This window comes from Mustela lutreola, chromosome 7 (genome assembly GCF_030435805.1).
Source record: "Mustela lutreola isolate mMusLut2 chromosome 7, mMusLut2.pri, whole genome shotgun sequence".
In the NCBI taxonomy this organism is placed as follows: domain Eukaryota; kingdom Metazoa; phylum Chordata; class Mammalia; order Carnivora; family Mustelidae; genus Mustela; species Mustela lutreola.
Window position 1 is genome coordinate 110,009,698 of NC_081296.1, and position 19,421 is coordinate 110,029,118.

Genomic DNA, 19,421 nt, shown 5'->3' on the forward strand with positions numbered 1-19,421 from the left:
GAAGGATTTAGAAAGTGACTCTGAGGAGTAGCCTTTTATGTTGTGAGTCTCTGGGGGAGTTTCGGTAGCCCAAAGTGAAGAACTCAAACAGCATAAGCTTGGTATACAGGGGGAGAGAGTGAGGAGACTGGCCTCCTAAGAACAGAGCTCATGTTGGGAGGTAACTCGGAGAGGTGAGGTGAGGCCTCCAGGAGCCGTCAGGCTCAGGCAGGTGTGGTAGGCCAGAAGGATGCCATGTATGCTATTGGACAAACACAGAAAGAACTACCTAGTTTAAAAACGATATGGGGTGATGATAGGGTCAGAGAGTGAGAGCAGAGAAAGAATTGAGGGAAAATAAATTAGAAGTTACTGTAGTAACTTAAGAAAAATCCGTTCTAAGGTGGGAATGGGAAAGAAAAGGACAAGTTTTACGCATTTCAAAAGAGTAACCCATAACAAACACAGGACAATGAGGATGTAAGAATCCAAAATGCCTAGGAGTTGAGCCCTGCTTTGGGTGGGTGGTGTAGAAAACGAACACCATTTTGGAGGAAAAGACAAATTCTCTTTGGGACATGATGGACTTGAGGTGGTAGAACAGTCTGAAATCCAACAAAAGATAATATTTTTTAAAATCTATTAATTTCAAAGTTGGAGTTCAACTCTTCAGAAGAACAATTTAAGATTGAGTCCCTATATTATAAAGTAACCTTGCATTGCCTAGGATTTTCCACATGTCGACATGAGTGACATAGTCTCAGAAATTCAAAGCAAGAGGAAAGGATGAGATAACATGCTGGACTGTGGTATGATTCTATTGAATGTCATTAAGACAAGAAGAGGAAGATGTAACCACAGAGAAAAATAGCTTATTCATTTCTTTTTTAGCTATATCACATCATAGTCAGAAATATGGACACAACAGATAAAAAGGGAACAAGTGTCTGAGTTCTCTGGATGTTGAAGGCTCTATGTATATTTCAGTAAAAAAGAATTTAGCTAGAATCCCAAAATTTTGATAGGAAACTTGCGCCAGAAGTTTGAGTTGATTCAATAATGTGAAGAAGAGGAAAAATTCTATTACAACTACTGTTTTCTTGAAAGTTTGTTTTGATTTGCAAGATAGCTTGTAGGTATTACTAATACAAAGTGAGCCCTGGAACTTTTTTTTTTTTTTTTTAAGATTTTATTTATTTGAGAGAGAGAGAGAGTGAGAGTGCAGGAGCAGGAGTGGGGGCCGAGACAGAGAGAGAAGCAGACTCGTCACTGAGCAAGGAGTCCAATGGAGATTTGATCCCAGGACCCCAGAATCATGACCTGAGCTGAAGGCAGACGCTTAACTGATTTAGCCACCCAGGTGCCCCATGAAGCTTAGAACTTGAGAAGTTCAAATGGCTCTGTACTGGAGGGAGAACTTGGAGTTTAGGGCTTGGCCTAGGGGATCATCCAGAGTATATGGAAGTGAGGGACCGGGGGATGGTGTTAGCCTTTAAGCATCTCTGCATAGAGTGGCTAGCCTAAAATCTTAGTGAAGGGGAAAACACCAGAGATGTCTAATTTCAATTTAAAACCGCTTGAAATCCCGTGTTAAAAATACTTTCTCTTTGGAATAAACAATGATTTATAAGCTAGGACTTAAAATATATGAACCACCAAAGAAAAACTGGTATGTTTGACTTCATCAAAACTAACTTTTGTTCATCAAAAGGCCACAGTAAGAAAATGAAGAGACAAGCCACAGAGGGGTGTAGAGATTTGGACCTCTGTGAGACCCAGAACAAGAGTTCAAGCCAAACTTGTCTGGATCTCAAGTGGGTAGGGAGACCCCTATTACAATGTGGGTTGTATTAAGAGGAGCCCCCACAGGCCATATGGCTTGCTGGGTTTGGATAAGTATTTGAAAACTTTGTATCAGAACTTGAAGGATCTTTTGACTAAACTCTCAGTGTCTGTTACGTTATATTCACCAGTCATATCCAGGGTAACACAAATCCAGTCATTAAATTCTTTTTTTCTTGCTCTTTGGAAAGGCTCACACAAGAATATCTTCTCTCTCCCCACCACCTCTTCTTATCCCCATTCTTGCTTTCTATTCTGTCTCCTCTCTACTTCCTTCCTCTTATGTCCTATTTGTTTATAACTTTTCTATTTTTATTGACTTAAGTATTATTTTGTGTAAAGCATTTCACTGTTGATGAAAGAGTCACTCATTAGGCAAGAATAAAAAACTAAGATTGATTTTATACTATTTAGCTTTCTAATTTTTTATCCCCCCCCAAAAAAAAAGTAAAATTCAGTGTTCAAACCATTTGTTTCTAGGGCAGCACTAATTGGAGTGGATTGGATCCAGATTTTACATGAGTTATCACCTGAGAGGGGAAAAAAAACCCCAACCTAACTAATCCAAAAGTCTAGCTAATTTATGAATGAGAGCCTTGAATCAATTCACACAAAGAACACAAGCTGTCCTCATAGTGTTCTCCTGTTGCTGCTTTTAAGCTTGTAGAGTTTTATAGTAAATACCAACATATAATGTGACCCCAGGCATGCACACGTGCAGAGCAAACTCACTGCCCTGTGTAGAAAAGAATGGTAAGTGTTATTTTTGTGTTTCTTTTGTTGGTTTTTTTTTTTTTAAGTTTGAACTTGGTAAAAACTAAAAACCCATAATCAATTTTGAGACAGACCTCAAAATCTTCTGTAATTCTCTCTCTAGGGAGAGCAAAAATAGGCAGCTTCCAATGCAAGAAATAGCTGTGGTTACATGGAAACCTTTGACTCTCAGTTTCTCTTTCCATCCCTTCCAAGGCTCCCAAGAGCAGCTTACAATCATGGAGAGAAGGTCTTTGAGAACTTGTTTTAAAGGGCGTTATTTTGGGGAAAGGGTAATTAAAAAAAAGTCATGCTGGTTGGTTTAGAATTTGCTCATGCAAAATACATGTGCATTTGCTTTCCACAATGCACAAAGGATTCCTGTTACAAACCTCCTTCATACTAGTGAAAAGAATTGGTCTACTGGCAAATTTATCAAGGGATTTCTCAGCTTAAGTACTATTTGTCGGTGAAATCTTTTGCAGACGGGGAAATTATTTTAGTCCACACTGATGTCCTCCAGATTTGTTTAAAAAAAAACAAAAAAACAAAAAAAACAAAAAGGAGGGGTAGGGGGAGAAGAATAAAGAGTGGGGAGGAAGAGGAGGTGAGGGGGAAGAGGCAGAGGAAGAAGAGGAAGGAGAAGAGGAAGAAGATGACGGAGAAGAACAAGAAGGAGGAGAAGAAATCGGACCTAAGAGTTGCTAACATGGCAGGATCTAATTAGACACACTCTCTAGATATTTTGCAAGAAGCTGTGATATCCTTTTGATGTCAACGACCCTTATATTAAAATAAAAATAAAGGTGTTCCAAATAACCTAATGATTTGGGGCAGCAAGCAGGCAAAAGAAAGAAAAAGAAGAAAGGAAGGGAGGGAGAGAGGAAGGAGAAAAGGAAGGAAGAAAGGAGGGAAAGAAGGAAAAAAGAAAGAAGAAAGAGAAAGACGTGAAGACTGGAGGAAGAGAAGGCGCTCTCTCACACTTAGGAAGCAGAAATTGGGCTAGAGAATGGAATCCATGCATCTGCCACCAGAAACATCAGCTTTCAGCACATGGGTCACTGCTTCTGAATAGCGTGGCAGCTGTGGGCCATACATGTTGTTGACAAGGAAAGATTCTGCTTTGAAACCTCAGGTTGGCATCCTATCACTAGGAAATCAACAAACCTGGAAGGCCCAGGGTGTCATTTATCTCAAAAGACTGGGGGTGCCTGGGTGACTCAATGGGTTAAGGCCTCTGTCTTGGGCTCAAGTCATGGTTCCAGGGTCCTGGGATTGAGCCCCACATCTGGTTCTCTGCTCCTCGGAGAGCCTGCTTTCTCCTCTCTCTCTGCCTGCTCGTGATCTCTATCTGTCAAATAAATAAATAAGACTTCAAAAAAAGAAAAAAAAAAAAAGACTAGATGCACCATGGAAGGAAAGGTGAGATCCCTGTCCTGCAGCACTGTTAAGAAAAGCACTTGACCCACATTCCCACATTCTCACCAGGCAGGATCTAATTAGATGGCCGTGGCAGGTTCCACAGTTAGTGAGACATAGGAATGGCAGTAATGGAGAACATGTGGCTTGAGTCCTCTTTCTGTTTCAGTGCAGGCTCCTAGAGGGTGTGCCCTCCTAGAAAGCATAATAATAACCAAAAGTGTCAAGAAGGAAATCAAGGCCTTGGGGTTAAGTAAGGTGTCAAGGGCAGATAAGGAGATAAAGAGAGGAAAATCAGAATTTAAATCCAAATCATCTGACTACAGGTTCTTAACTTTTATTCTGCATTACCTCCCACTCTGGAGGAGGAGGGGGAAAGTAGTAGGAGCATTAGGAATACTTGTTATTGATTGTTTCCAATTTCAAGAGTTCCTTCCCATGATCCATTAGTCGCCTTCTCTTATTTTACTGCCACCCTCAAGTGGTATTGCAGAGAAAGGCAAAGATGTCCCTGTGGATCAGACAAAAAAAGAATAAATAAATGCTGGTCTCCCTAATACCAGCAGCTTCTCACTGTAACACATGCCTGAAGTCCTGAAAAGGAATACGAGGATGGACTGGGAGGGGTGGGTAGAAGGAGCAGAAATGGGACCCTAAGGATACAGGACACAGGATGCATTTTTCTGTTTACCAAGGAATTTCTTGTTTAGTTTTACCTTGGCAGCTCTCCTGCTTATTTTTTAATGTAGAGAAAAGAAGATGGGAAGCAGAGCTGCCGAAAACTCCAGTGCCTGGAAATAGCCAGGGGTCTAAGAGATTGCAGCCAATAGGACGAAGGGAGAAAGGGTCATTATTTATATGCTCCCAAGCTCTTGGGGGGAGAGTCTGCTCGCATCTCTGGTTCCAGATGGCTAGCTTTCCAGCCCACAAAGATGGATAGATACAATGATGTGTTGGAATATGAACCATTGTGGAATTAACCAAAAGAAACATTTTTTCTTTCTTACTTCAGTATGTATTCTGATCTCAAGGGAGTACATCGACTACCTATTAGGTATTCACAGAGGTGAACAGATTGTTATGATGGGTTGCAAAACACAAAGGTTACAGGCCACCAAACATAAGGCTTAGATACACTGACATCAGAAACCTCGTGGAAGGGAGTGCTAAGCTGTGAAAGGACAGCAGCTGGGAGAGTGTCCCCAGGGCAGCAATCACATGTGCCTCTGGCAGCCCTGAGTTGTCATCTTTTCAGTCTGCACCTGTCTCTTCTTCTGGACTCCAACCCCCACCACCCATTCTCAGTTCCATTTTCATCTCCCAGATCAACCTTTGGATTTCAATAAAGAGCTATGGGCAGTTTTAATAGCTCATTGAAACTTGTCATGCCCAGCCTTAGAGACTTGAATTTTTCTCATCATTTTCAAGAAATCTTTTACTAATCTATTTCTACCACATTCATTTGAAAAATGTCAGCAATGATTTGTTACTCACGTGTTTGGTTAGAGTTTCTGTAGAGAAACATTCTGGGTCAAACAGTAGCCAGTGCCCAAACCCTTGAGCCAAAACAGGACTTCCTCCAAGAGACTAACTGGCTCCCCCTGCAAAAAAAAAAAAGTCTTTGTGTGTGTGGAATCAAATTGTTCTTCCAAAGTAATATTTAAAATCAAATTGAAGTTTAGAAAGCAATTTTTTGGTGATTGATTTAATTATGTATTCAAGCATGATTCAGTAGTCCTAAGAATGATGTTTTTCATAGGCCTTCTTTGTCATGATGCCAATTTTGTATTGTTTTCTGCAACATTTGTGTAAATATAAGAAACCCTAATAGGAAAAGTGAGATTAACTGAAGGTTTTGAGTTAATTCCTTTATGTACTTCCTGTCCGTGTCAAAAACTCGTAAGAGTATGGGTGGTCTGAAAACCACGAGTATAAGCTGAACCTGTGTTTAACAAATCAGTCTGATGAGTGTCTACAAGCATTTTTTTAAAAAAGATTTTATTTATTTGACAGAGATCACAAGTAGGCAGAGAGGCAGGCAGAGAGAGGGGGGAAGCAGGCTTTCCGCTGAGCAGAGAGCGGGATACGGGGCTTGATCCGGGGACCCTGGGACATAACCTGAGCCAAAGGCACAGGCTTTAACCCACTGAGCCACACAGGCACCCCAACAAGCATTTTTAAAAAGGTGGGGGAAAAAAAGAATGGAAGAGAAAATATCAGAGTTTATTACCTATAATTGAAATATTTTTCAGGAAGTGTTTGCTTGAGTTGAGTGTGTGTGTGTTGGCTTTTAATTTGTTTATTGCTTTGGGTCTCATAAAAACTTTTTTGGGAGGGGAGAAACTACTGTCCAGAAAGACAGCAGAGAAAATAAAAGCTCCTCGAGAGAGGCTGGATTATTCAGAAGCCTGAAAAGCAAATTAAGGAACTTGACTTTATGTAGAATCCATTCCACCTCCTTAAGCATATAATAAAAAATGGTATGGTAAAAGGGAAGTTTCTGTAAGAGTTGGGCAGGGGTATGAGCAATTGCTTAGGATCAGGGACAGATGCGGTGAACTATCACTGACATTTCTCAGAACAGACCCCAATCCTTGCTGTCTTAAGCATGAAAGGAATTTTTCAAACGGATATTGGCTAGCTCGCAGAAAGGCTGGGAAGTTGAGAGAACCAGGCTGAGGAAATGAGCAGAACTGAAGGGGATGACAGAGCCAGAGCCACAGGTGAAATCTGCCCCATAGAGCTGGGTCTGCTGAGGACCCTGTCTGCCAGCAGCTGGGGACCGGGCATGGAAGCTGGAGCTGACTCGGTCGGTGAAGTTCTCCTAGGTAGCCCTGAAGACATCCAGCAGTGGTACAGCTGCCCCTGTGACCACAGCAAAACATTCTCAACTGTTCCATCCCCCATGCATCCTTGTTTCAGATGTAGTGTCTGGAATGGCTACTTCTGGTTGGCCAAACTTGGGGACAGACACATGAGCTCTGGCTTCAGGAGGGGTTGGGAGACATGATCTGCCCTTTCTGGTTTCTGCAGATGGAAGCTGGGTGTGCCTCTAATGATCCTGCCCCCAGTTCCAGTGTGTGGAGGCAGCTCCCACGCACTACCAGGCAGTTCTTAAACACCAGATGAGCGTCCTACAGTTGAACTCAAGGCCGACACTGGCTATTTGGAGACAGCAGTGGATTCCACAGGCTAAGGGCTCAGTCCTGCCAAGACTGGCCCTCTGCCTCAGGTGCCAGGTTCTCACTGACTGGTTATAAATCACAAATTCTCACAACGGCCTCCTTGGGTTCAATTAATTTGCCAGAGGGGCTCACAGAACTCAAAGAAAGATTTTATGTATTAGGTTATTGGTTTATTTAAAGAGGATGTAACTCAGAAATAGCCAGATAGAACCGATATATAGAACAAGATAACGAGAAAATACGCAGAACTCTCCCTGAATCTACCTTCCCAACCAGGAAGCTCCCATGCTTGTGGAATTTTTAAGGAGGCTCCATGACACAGGGATGATTGGATAATCATTAGCCTTTGGTGATTGATTCAACCTGTAGCCCTTCTCCCTTTCCTGGAACTTAGGGTGGGACTGAAAGTTCCAACTCCCTAATCGTGTGGTTGAGTTCCCTGGCAACCATCCCCCATCCTTTCATTACCTAAGGGCTTTCCAAAAATTGCCTCATTAACATAACAAAAGATACCTTTATATTCTCGCCACTTAGGAAATCCTGAGGGTTTTAGAAACTCCGCCAGAGAATGAGAAAAAGACCTATATATCTTACGATAAGTCACAATATCACAGCCTCCCATCAAGATTCAGACAATGGAGGACTCTCTAAACATAGAAGAGGAGTTGGTTCATCATAGACCAGCTAGATGATTGCAGTACTCCAGCTGAGGTGATGAGGGCTTTGGAGTAGGGTGTGACAAAGAAAAAGAAGCCCAAAGAACTAACTAAGCCAAGAGATCAGTGAAAGAAGAAACAGACTTGGTGACATTATGTACAGATGATTAACAATGGGGAATGGAGAAACCTAATACCAGGCTTATGTCTTGGAAGTGAAGAGAGGTTGGTACAGCTGGCAGATACAAGAACTGAGAAAAGACGAAACTGAGGAATGGTTGTGTAGCCATATTAATGACCAGAGGACTTAATCCTTCTTCGAGACAGTGGCCATGATGAAGGTAACTCCTTCAGCTAGTCCTGTTCTTTAAGATCATTTCTAAGACGACTTACATTATACCATTGTCTTTTGTGGCTCTCCTATATATTGTCACTGGTCATCTGATACTCTCATGGGCTTAGAATTTCCTAAACCAGTGTTCTCATTTAGCCTTGTAGCCTGCATCCTACACTCTTTCAATATTCACTTTTACATGCATTTTGAAAACTTATACCAGAAAGAACCTTAAAGAATGCTTTATTTTTTTAAAATTGTAACATGTAGCATTTACAGGAATCACAATTTCCCATTCAGATTCGGCGTGTTAAAAGACTCAAGAGCATATTTATAATGCAAACACAGAAGCACAGATAAACCCTGGATAATAAATCTATATGGCAATGACTGCCCATGCTTTCCCCTCCCAAGATGAGAAAGGGTCGACCATCAGTCACAGCTCCAGTGCCCTTCATTCTGCCCATTTAGGACGGGACCTGAATTCCATGCATATCCATCCATCCAACATCAGGTTGATGAGTGTACTTGCTCATATGCATCTTGTGTCTCCTACAACTTCTAACTACGCTAGACCTTGCAGTTTAGAAAGTGCAGTAGGCTAGGTTATTAAGAGAATATGAAAAAACCAAATGAGAGAAGTGCTCAAATCAGTTTGTAGCAGTTCGCAGCTAGAAGACTGGACTGAAAACCACTGTAAGTCCTCCAGCATTACTTCCCTAGTGTCTCCTTTCCTAATTACTCTTTTCCACCTCCTTTTATGCACAGAGCTTACTTACGCGTTTCAAATTTCCTTGCTTTTAAGATGAAAGCCAGATATTGAAGTTTCCCTAGTAATTCTGAAGCTCTTATATCCTGTCTGGCATCATGGTGTCTAGATGCTTCCAAATTTACACTCTTTTCCTTGTATTTCAGACAAAGAAACTAGGAAAGTATAAATGAATTGCGTTTAATGAGTTGTGAAAATCAAGAGACGTGGGGTGAGGCAAATCTTTTCCAGTTCTGGAATCCTATGAAAGAAGACCGAAAAATCAATGCTTTGAATGAGTTTAGAATGAGGGTCAACTTGTTCTTCATCATCATGATTTTTAAAGTCATACCAAACAAGTCACTCCAGACTCCTCCTGAACTAGTGCTTGCCGATTCTTGTCATCAACAGCGATTGGTGCCTGGAGATTATATTCTTAAATTATACCTACCTAAATCAAAGGAAAGATACAATAGGGTGCCTGAAAAACAAAACAAAACACAACCACAGCTGCATTCTGTGTGATGCAGTGGTCGGTGCCTGAAAAACAAAACAAAACACAACCACAGCTGCATTCTGTGTGATGCAGTGGTCAAGAAATTGTGATATATACTGGAAGAGACTTAGGAACTTTTCCTAGAATCTTCTCTTCCTCCTCACCCAGGCCATGTCCCTTCATTGAGTTCATTCCTCTTCACCTGGATCTTAGATTTTCGCTCAAAGGCCATTTCATCAGGGAAACTATGCCTGGCACCCTAGATGAGGTGAAATCCCCTGTTACCTTCTTTTTATGACTCAAGTTTGTACCCAGAGATCTGCTTTCCCACTCCACATGAAGGCAGGAGTATATCTTTTTGGTTTGTTTATTTGTTCTAGTATCTTGCACAGTTTGGGCACATAGTAATCATTCAGTACCTGATCAACAAATCAGGAGTCCTGAATTCTAATCCTAACCTTGCTTCTAACCTTGGAGGAATTTTCTTGTGATCTTGGAAAAATTGTCTTCCTCTTGTTGATCTTGATTTCTTCACTCTATAAAATGAAGATTTGGGGCTGGCTAATATCTTAGGAACTTCTCCGTATTTCATGATCCAGAAACGTTCTTTAAGAAAAATTCGATGGTAAATTCTTAATGAGAGGCAGGGTAAGATGCCATTTCACCAGTGCAAGCATCTTAGCAGGATAGGCAAGCTGGTTATTCTGAGCTGCAAACGAACGCTTATTTTGAGATACTGGTAGATTTCCTGAATTCCTTAGATTTTCAGTTTTGGGGAGATTCAAACTTGGGTAAATTGCTGAGAACAGGGCTGGAAAGGGTTTGGGGGTCAGAATATCTATTAAGGAAAACTGAAAAGACAGTTATAGGGAAAAGTGGTGGGAATCATAAGAAAATATTTCTACATACTTATATACGTATGTGTTCTGCCCTACTAGAACAGATGGTGGTGAATCCTTTTGAAAAGTGACAATTATGGGCACCTGTGTGGCTCAGTGAGTTAAAGCCTCTGCCTTCTGATCAGGTCATGATCCCAGGGTCCTGGAATCGAGCCCCGCATCGGGCTCTCTCTCTGCCTGCCTCTCTGCCTACTTGTGATCTCTGACAAATAAATAAAATCTTAAAAAAAAAAAAAAAGAAACCCCTTTTACGAAGATGGCGCCGAAAGCTAAGAAGGAAGCCCCTGCCCCTCCCAAAGCCGAAGCCAAAGCAAAGGCTTTGAAAGCCAAGAAAGCGGTGCTGAAAGGCGTCCACAGTCACACACAAAAAAAGAAGATCCGCACATCACCTACGTTCCGATGACCCAAGACTCTGCGTCTCCGAAGGCAACCCAAATACCCTCGAAAGAGCGCCCCCAGGAGAAACAAGCTTGACCACTATGCCATCCTCAAGTTCCCCCTGACTACTGAGTCAGCCATGAAGAAAATAGAAGACAACAACACACTTGTGTTCATTGTGGATGTCAAGGCCAACAAGCACCAGATCAAACAGGCTGTGAAGAAGCTCTAGGACATTGATGTAGCCAAGGTCAACACCTTAATCAGGCCTGATGGAGAGAAGAAGGCATACGTTCGGCTGGCCCCTGACTATGATGCTTTGGATGTTGCCAACAAAATTGGGATCATCTAAACTGAGTCCAGCTGGCTAAATCTAAATACAGTTTTTTCATGATAAAAAAAAAAAAAAAGAAAGAAAGAAAGAAGAGAAAAGTGACTATTAGTATGCTAAAGTATTTTGTAAATTCAGTTTTTCATCTAATGAGATTCTGAAAGCCCTGCCCAACCACATTTTGACCCATCTGCATGCTTCTTTGCCTCAGACTCCTCCTTCTACAACCTTAGAGCCAGTTTTTTAGAACGATACCCTGGTTGAGGGGGGAGGCTGAGTTCCCCACAATGCCCTACCTGGGAACAAATTTCTGCATCTAATAATAACCAGAAGGAAATATCCTGTGCAAATATTTGAAACTGAGACAGGCGGCTTTTGACACTTCTGCCAATGTCTTTCATTAAATGTTTGTCTAAAAAAGCAACTGCAACCCAACCGTCTCTGAACTGTATCTCATTTTGCTTGAGGACATTTATCATTCTGTTCCTTCCTCTGCTCTGCTTTAATCTCATGGGAGTTTTCATTAAAAAAAAAAAAAAAAAAACTGATCTGAAGATCAGAAGCCATGTCAGTGATATGAATGGGGGCAGGGTCCTGATATACCATTTCCTATCGGTCTGGGAGGAGACGTCTGCTGAATTTGGATGCTGGGTGAGGAGCAGGTTGGAGCTGTGAAATGACCATCGGAGGAGCAGGAGGTGGTAAGTGGCCACTGACCGGCCATTGCACCAGCACTCAGGTCTGGCAGCTCAGGCCTGGAGGCCAGTGCGCAGCTGGAGGGACAAGAGAGAACAGGAGGACCACTAGGGCTGCTGGCTTTGAGAATCAATGCTTAATGTACAGCACAATGACTAGAGTTCATAATACTGGATTGTATATTTGAGGATGCTGAGAGAATAGAAGTTCTCATTACAAGGGAAATATTGGTGACTATGCATGGTGACAGATGTTAACTAGATTTATTGTGGTGATCATGTTGCAATATATACAGATACTGAATCATTACATTGTACACCTGAAACTAATATATCAATTATATCTCAATAAAAAATTTCGTAGCAGTAATACAGGTACTACTATTGTCCCTGAAAAGTTTTCTATAGGTCACATTTTCATAAGCTAATAGATGTATTTAATGATTACATGAGAATTGTGTACTTTAAAAAAAAGTAATTCAGTGCTAATAAAATCGCCTTCTACAATAAGAATTTAAAAAGGAATCAGTGCCATTCACTGAGAGATGAAGGAGAGGGAACAGCCCAGAATCTACCATTCCAGGTTTCCTCTTGTGTCTTGCCTTTTGTGGTACAATGTAGCTTCATCCTGGCTACCAGCAACCCTCAAGGCCAAGGCAGATTTTCAGTGCAAGATGCTCGAAAGCTGCTGTTTCTGGCCTCTCCTCATTACTATTATATTTCTCTTCTCCTCTCCCAGCAGCGAGGTAGAGATAGGATGATACAACCAAACAGTAATAAGCAGTGTTTATCAAAGTTCTCAACCAGGCACTCTGCTGAGTGCTGTCCATACACTGCCTTTTTAATCTTTAATTCTTTTAAACTGAAGCACAGGGACAGTGGCTCAGTCAGTTAAGCATCTGCCTTTGATTCAGGTCATGTTCCTATGGTCCTGGAATCAAACCCACATAGGGCTCCCTGCCCAGGAGGGAACTTGTTTCTCCTTCTGCCTGCTGCTCCCCCTGCTTGTGCATGCTCTCTCTATCTCTGACAAATAAATAAACAAAATCTTTAAAAATTTTTTTTAAATAAAAAAACAAAATAAAATAAACTGAAGTACCAAGTGGTTAAATAACTTAGTCAAAGTCTCTGGTTGGCCAATAGTAGACCAGGATTCGAACCCAGGATATAGGACTTCAAAGTCTACACCTTAAAACCACATTATCAAATGACCCCAAACATCTAGCTAAGGCCCTTAACAAATCAAGTACAAATGACCCTTGAACAACAAAGGGGTGAAGGGCACCAACCCCCAAATAATCGAAAATCCTTGTATAACTTTGAACTCCAAAACTTGACTACTATAGCCTACTGTTGACCTGAAGGCTTACTGATAACACAAACAGTCTATTAACACCTATTTTGCATGTTATAAATATTAATATACTGTATTCTTAAAGTAAGCTAAAGAAAAGAAAATGTTATTAAGAAAATCATAAGGAAGAGAAAATACATTTAAAGTGTTGTAATTACTGAAAAAAATCTGTGTGTAAGTGGACCCTCACAGTTCCAACCTGTGGTGTTCAAGTGACATTTACTTTACAGATAGATTAACAGGCATGTGGCCCTTGATCAGACCTTATGTTTGACATAGTAAAGATTAGACTCAGTAGTCCCTGTCTTTATGGAATTTACATAATTTATATTACCATAACTTAGTACCAAGAGTCTCCACTTAATTTTAGAAATACTGAAAAAAAAATTGGGAAAATGGGAAAATATTCACTCAAGATCAAGGATCAATTAGACTTATGAATGAAATCAGGTCTTAATGAGATTCCTGCCAAACAAAAACCCTTGTTGTTTCTTGACTCATGTTCAGGGACTTAGGAAGCAGGGATGAGGAAGTCCTCAGGTTTGGAGCATGACTGTGGAAGATCTGTGGTCTGGGAGTCAAGTGATTGGAGTCAAGGGCCAGCTCTGCATTTGCTCAGCCACTCTGGGGCTTTGAGCAAGGTTCTTGGAACTGGTGCTCAGGGTTCTCATCTGGAAATTGAGGTGTGATTAGATCAGTAGTTCTCTTTGGTGACACCTTCAAATCACCTGGGAAGTTATGGAAACTAGGAATGCCCCATCCCAACTTAGGAGATACTGATTGAATTTGTCTAGAGTGAGGCCCAGACCGTCATAATTTTTTCTAAGTTGTTCGGGTGATGTGGCCATGCAGCCAGGTTGAGGGAACTACCCTGGATCAGAGAGTATCCTATTTTTCTGGCAGACCAAAATTTCTATAAGTCAGTGCTTCTGTCACTAAGCTATGACATAGGTCATTTCCCATGGCCTCAGAAGCCAGCCATGCAGAAGGTTGAAACTAGCTAGATCAAGAAGCACCACCAAGTCTGATCCAGTTTGAGGAAGATGTCTGCCTGAGGTAGTCATTGCATTCCTTCTAAACTTTATAAAGAAGCTACATAGAAATCCCTAAAATACTGGAGTTTTTAGCCTGTTTTGACAAGCCAGTGCATTGTCAAGAGCAGAGCTAAGGGTTGGATGTACTCAAGCGTGGAAGCTATGAAAGAGCCCGAGCAGGAGAGTGGGGAAAAGTATTTGCTTTATACATATACGGCCTCAAAGCCTTTCTTAATGAGTCATTCTTTGAATTAAGCCTGGTCAAGAATTTTCTTAGAAAAAGGAGGTGGAGGAACATGTAGGGAATAATGTGAATGCCTGAAGTCAGTGGTATACTGGTATGTGTTTAACAACTGGCTCATAATAATAATAATAACAATAATACTAGTAATAGTAATAATAATAATACTGCTTTGATTTGAGCATTTGCCAATATCTCTGGTGTAACGATTCCTACCACTGCTGATTTCAAGCTACCAGCCTGATGTCACTGAATATAGAGCTGGAAAGAGATACACACAGTCGGCTCTTGTAAACAATTATAAGGAGCTCTGACACGCCACTGCTTATGTCCATGAAACAGCAGACTGTGAATGGATTGATCAGATCGACTTTCTCTGTGATTGAAACCTCTGAGCAGCCTAAAAGCTCAGGATTGACAAGAGCCAAGGGGGTGGGGAAGTCAGGAAGAAAGCAGGAAGGATATTGCCTAATCAGTTGTCTCTCATTCAGTAAGTGTTCGTAAGTGCTACTTGTGAGCTTCTCGGGCATGTGAGTGGCTAGGGGTAGGACAGCGGAGCAGAAGAGAGTATGTACTTCCCTTCCATTGGCTTATAGTCTGGTTTTTCCCAGAGCCAACTACAGAATCTTGGACAGTGGTGATGGTGCTGGAAAGGGGATCCTTTTTTATGCTTTTTATACTGAGAAAACACTAAATGGATCATTTATAGCAGTGGGGAGACTTGGTGGATGGGGCTACTGTCTTTGTCTAATGATTAGACAAGCATTAGCAGCAGTGATTGTCTTGCTGTTAATGTTTACGGGCAAGGAGCAGCAGTCAATAGTCTTCAGAGGAAGAGGGAAAGGAGAATGGTGTGGCACCATTCATACGGAAGCTTTTTGCCACCCGACTGCAGGAGATCATTCTGTTCAAACTTCTCTGAAAAGTTTTTGGGGGCAAGGGGGAGGGCATGGAAAACACTTCAGGCCAGCTGTTAAAATGATATGAAGAGAAGCTTGATCCAAAACTTCTGCTTGAATCAGTAGAATAGCTAGGTGGTTTAAATGACAGTGCACAATTGGAGCAAAATCCACTGCTCAAATAGGCAAGAAGTCTTACTTCCAGGCCATGCTGACCACCAATCTGTGTGTTCATTCATTCGCTTGTTCATTCATTTATTCATCAAATGTTTATTGAGGATCTTCATGGTGCCAGGCTCTGCAGTAAGGAACAAGAGCTTCAACAGAGAACAAGTGGGCTTTATTCACTCCCCTTGTTATGCTTAAAACCAACTGGAGAGAATAAGTTAATAAACCAATGATTACTAGTGAGAGGTGCTAAGAAGAAAACCAAGAGCGAAACAGGGAAATAAAGGAAAACATTGGGAATCTAGTCTTTCATGGGGCATTCAGGAAAGCTGTGGGTAGATTACATTTCAATATACGATTGGGAGAGAGAAACCAGCCATGCGAGATGTGGGGTGAAGGTCACGTGAAACCCTGAAGAGGAGGTTGAGAGGGATATCTAGGCAGAGGATACCACACGAGCAAGGACTTAATGCAGGGAAAAGCTTGGTGTGTTCAAAAGCTAAAAATAAGGCCATACAAATCTGGAAAGACAGAGTAGATTCGTGGTTGCCTTAGGGTGGAGGAATTGGGGGGAAATGGGGAGTGATTGCTAATGGGTGTCAGACTTTGGGAGAATGTTCCAAACTTGATTATGGTGATGATTACACAATTCTTTAATTACATTTAAAAAACCATTAAACTGTATACTTTAAATTGATGGGCAGCATGATCTATGAATTATAACTCAAGCTGGTTTTTGTGTTTGTTTTTTTTTTAACTTGAATACTTGCTGTCTTATGAGCAAGTGCGGTGGAGTGAGTGAGATCAAGTAAAAAATTCTCAGGCAGGCTCACCTTGGTAGGGACCTGAGGATCCTGGTAACGAAGTTGGATTTTATTCCAGGCACAAGAGAAGTCATCACGTTGGTTGCCGTGCGAGTGAAAAGAGAAGCCAAGGGTGGAAGGAGAGAACTTCAAAAAATATTGCAACAAACTAGATGGAAAGTGATGGTTAAGACGTGTAAGTGGGTGTGCAGAGAAGTGGGGATTCCGAATACATTTCGGAGGCTGCTGCTGACAGGAATTGGTGAAGCATTGAGTGTGGGGCATGAGGGGAAGCAGTATAGCAAGGAGAACACCTTCTAGTTTGTATTCTTTCTCATCTGCTGCTTCTTGATGCTAAGGTAGAAGATACAAGGAAGAGAACATATGGCCATGCAGCCCAGGCCTTCCTTTAAATATCTTCTCTGGTAGGACACCTGGGTGGCTCAGTTGGTTAAGCATCAGCCTTCGGCTAAAGTCATGATCCCAGGGTCTTGGGATCGAATCCCACTTCCGGCTCCTTGCTCAGGCGGGAGCCTGCTTCTCTTCTTGCTTGTGTGTGCCATCTCTGTCTTTCTCTCTCTCTCTCTCTCCCTCTCCCACTCTCTGAAAAATAAACAAAATCTTAAAAAGAAAAAAATCTTCTCTGGGGCAGAGACAAATGGTGACTACTGCAGCTGTCTCTACTGAATGCTCCTCCCATAGCTCACATGAACCCCTTCTGTCACAGTGGTGTAGGAAGGAACGCTACTGGGGGGCAAGAGTCCACTCTCAGAACTGGCAGTCACATGGCCTTGGTGCTGCAAGGGACCCCAAAATCCCAACAGCCCTTGCTGAGTCTTGCAAACCATAGAGGATCTCTTTATTTTACTTAAGTTGTGTTAGAAAAAGAAACTGGGCAAAGGGAGGAGGAAAGAGAGCCCAGTAAACAGATAACCTGAATTCTTCTCAGTCGCTCAGAACCTGTCTGCTTTTTCATCATCAGGACTACAATCCTATTCGGCACAAAGTGAAGTGTGGGCTAGGCTGGCCTCTACTAGAATGATCAGTGTGTTTCACTTCCAGTGCTACGGTAGTAAGCTCGGGGCCCAGCAAAGATTCCTCCACTGTGTGTTTACAGTGCTCGCAGACCTTAGGATCAGAGAACTTTCACAGGACAGACTGAGTCCGATAGCAGCCCCTTGGAATCTGGAAACTCACCCTTTCCTTTCCTTCTTGCCTTCTCTATTATCCATATAGCTCTTAGACCAAGAACATGGTCTTCCGCTTCCCTGGTCATCCCTCCATTCCCATAGCTGTCACCTGTCTCTTCATGAAGCAGAGCGTGAAGCAGTAGGACAGTGGTTTAAGAGCCCAGGCCTGGGAAGCTTCCTAGCTGGCTTATTTTGGGCAAGGTACTTAATAACTCTGAGCCTCGGTACTCCTATACCCCTCCTTCACATAACTCCACCAAGAGATACAAACAGAACACAGACAGAAATCCATATGGTTACAGAGGATGCAAGTCCACACATCATGCCTCTACTCGTTCAGTGAGTATCTACTGAGAACCTACTCTAGATCAGGTCTGACCTGAAACCCTGCCTAATGGAGCATATGTTCTTTCTCCTAATTTTTAGAAAATTGTATTAAAGCACGTGTCCCAAAGGCTGCAGGCATATCCAGGGTACAGCATGAACTGTTGCGTGTGTGCTCACCAGGGTAACAAACCCCCACACAAATAGAACATTCCCCAAATCCCAAAAGATTTTTTGTGCCTCTACCCAATCAGAAACCACTCCCACACAGAGGTAACCACTGTTCTGACTTCAATTACCGTGGACCGTTTTGTCTCTTGAATTCATATAGATGAACTTATACAGCATATACTCTTCTGTGTTGTTCTCTTGTAGTTGGCTTCTTTTACTGAAAACTGTCTGCGAGAATCACCCATGCTGTCACATGCATCACTGCTTTGTCCTTTTTGCTGCTATTTGATATTTCACTGAAGGAATATGCCAGTATTTATTTTATCCATTCTGCTGTTGACAGATATTTGGTTTGTTTCCATCTTCATCTTTTATAAATAGAGCTGATTAGAAAATTCTTAAATCTGTCTTTTGTTTGACTTATGCACTCACTTCTCATGCATATGTATTTAGGAGTGGAATTATTAGTTAAACGTGAGCTGTAGTAACCATGGCAGGTACTGCCTAACTGTTTTTCAAAGTGGCTGTTACAATTTACACACCCACCAGCAATGTATGAGGCTCTAGTTTCCAGTGGGAAGGTGGACAGACTCAAAATATACTGAGTTAAATTACACAATATGTTAGAGGGTGGCAGGTGCTCAGGAAAAGTAAAACAGGAAAGGAAGACTTCACTTCAAAGTTCATTTATGTGTCTCTATTTATCTTTTTCTAACCAATTTATGTTTAATGCATCAAGAGATGATTTATCGATTATTTTTTAAAATTTTATTTTTTCAGTGTTTCAAGATTCATTGTTTATGTATCACACCCAGTGCTTTATGCAATACATGCCCTCCTTAGTACCCACCACTAGGCTTACCTAAGCCCCCACTCTCCTCCCCTCCAAAACCCTCAGTTTGTTTCTCAGAGTCCACAGTCTCTCATGGTTTGTCTCCCCCTCCAATTTCCCCCAACTCACTTCTCTCCATCTCCCAATGTCCTCCATGTTATTTCTTATGCTCCACAAACAAGTGAAGCCCTGTGATAATTGACTCTCTGCTTGACTTATTTCCCTCAGCATAATCTCCTCCATGTTGATACAAAAGTTGGGTATCCATCCTTTCTGATGGAGGTGTAATACTCCATTGTATCTATGGACCATACCTTCTTTATCCATTCGTCTGTTGAAGGGCATCTTGGTTCTTTCCACAGTTTGGCAATTGTGGCCACTGCTGCTATGAACACTGGGGTACAGATGGCCCTTCTTTTCACTATATCTGTATCTTTGGGGTAAATACCCAATAGTGCAATTGCAGGGTCATAGGGTAGCTCTATTTTTAATTTCTTAAGGAATCTCCACACTGTTTTCCAAAGTGGCTGCACCAATTTGCATTCCCACCAACAGTGTAAGAGGGTTCCCCTTTCTCCACATCCTCTCCAACACTTGTTGTTCACTGTCTTGTTAATTTGGCCATTCTAACTGGTGTATGGTGGTATCTCAATGTGATTTTGATTTTAATCTCCCTGATGGCTAATGATG

The 19,421-nt window shown here is 41.8% G+C and overlaps 1 pseudogene; it reads left to right on the plus strand.

The window, feature by feature from the left end:
• The first annotated feature begins 10,549 nt into the window (after window positions 1-10,549).
• Window positions 10,550-11,075, plus strand: LOC131835359 (large ribosomal subunit protein uL23-like; annotated as a pseudogene).
• The last annotated feature ends 8,346 nt before the right edge of the window (window positions 11,076-19,421 follow it).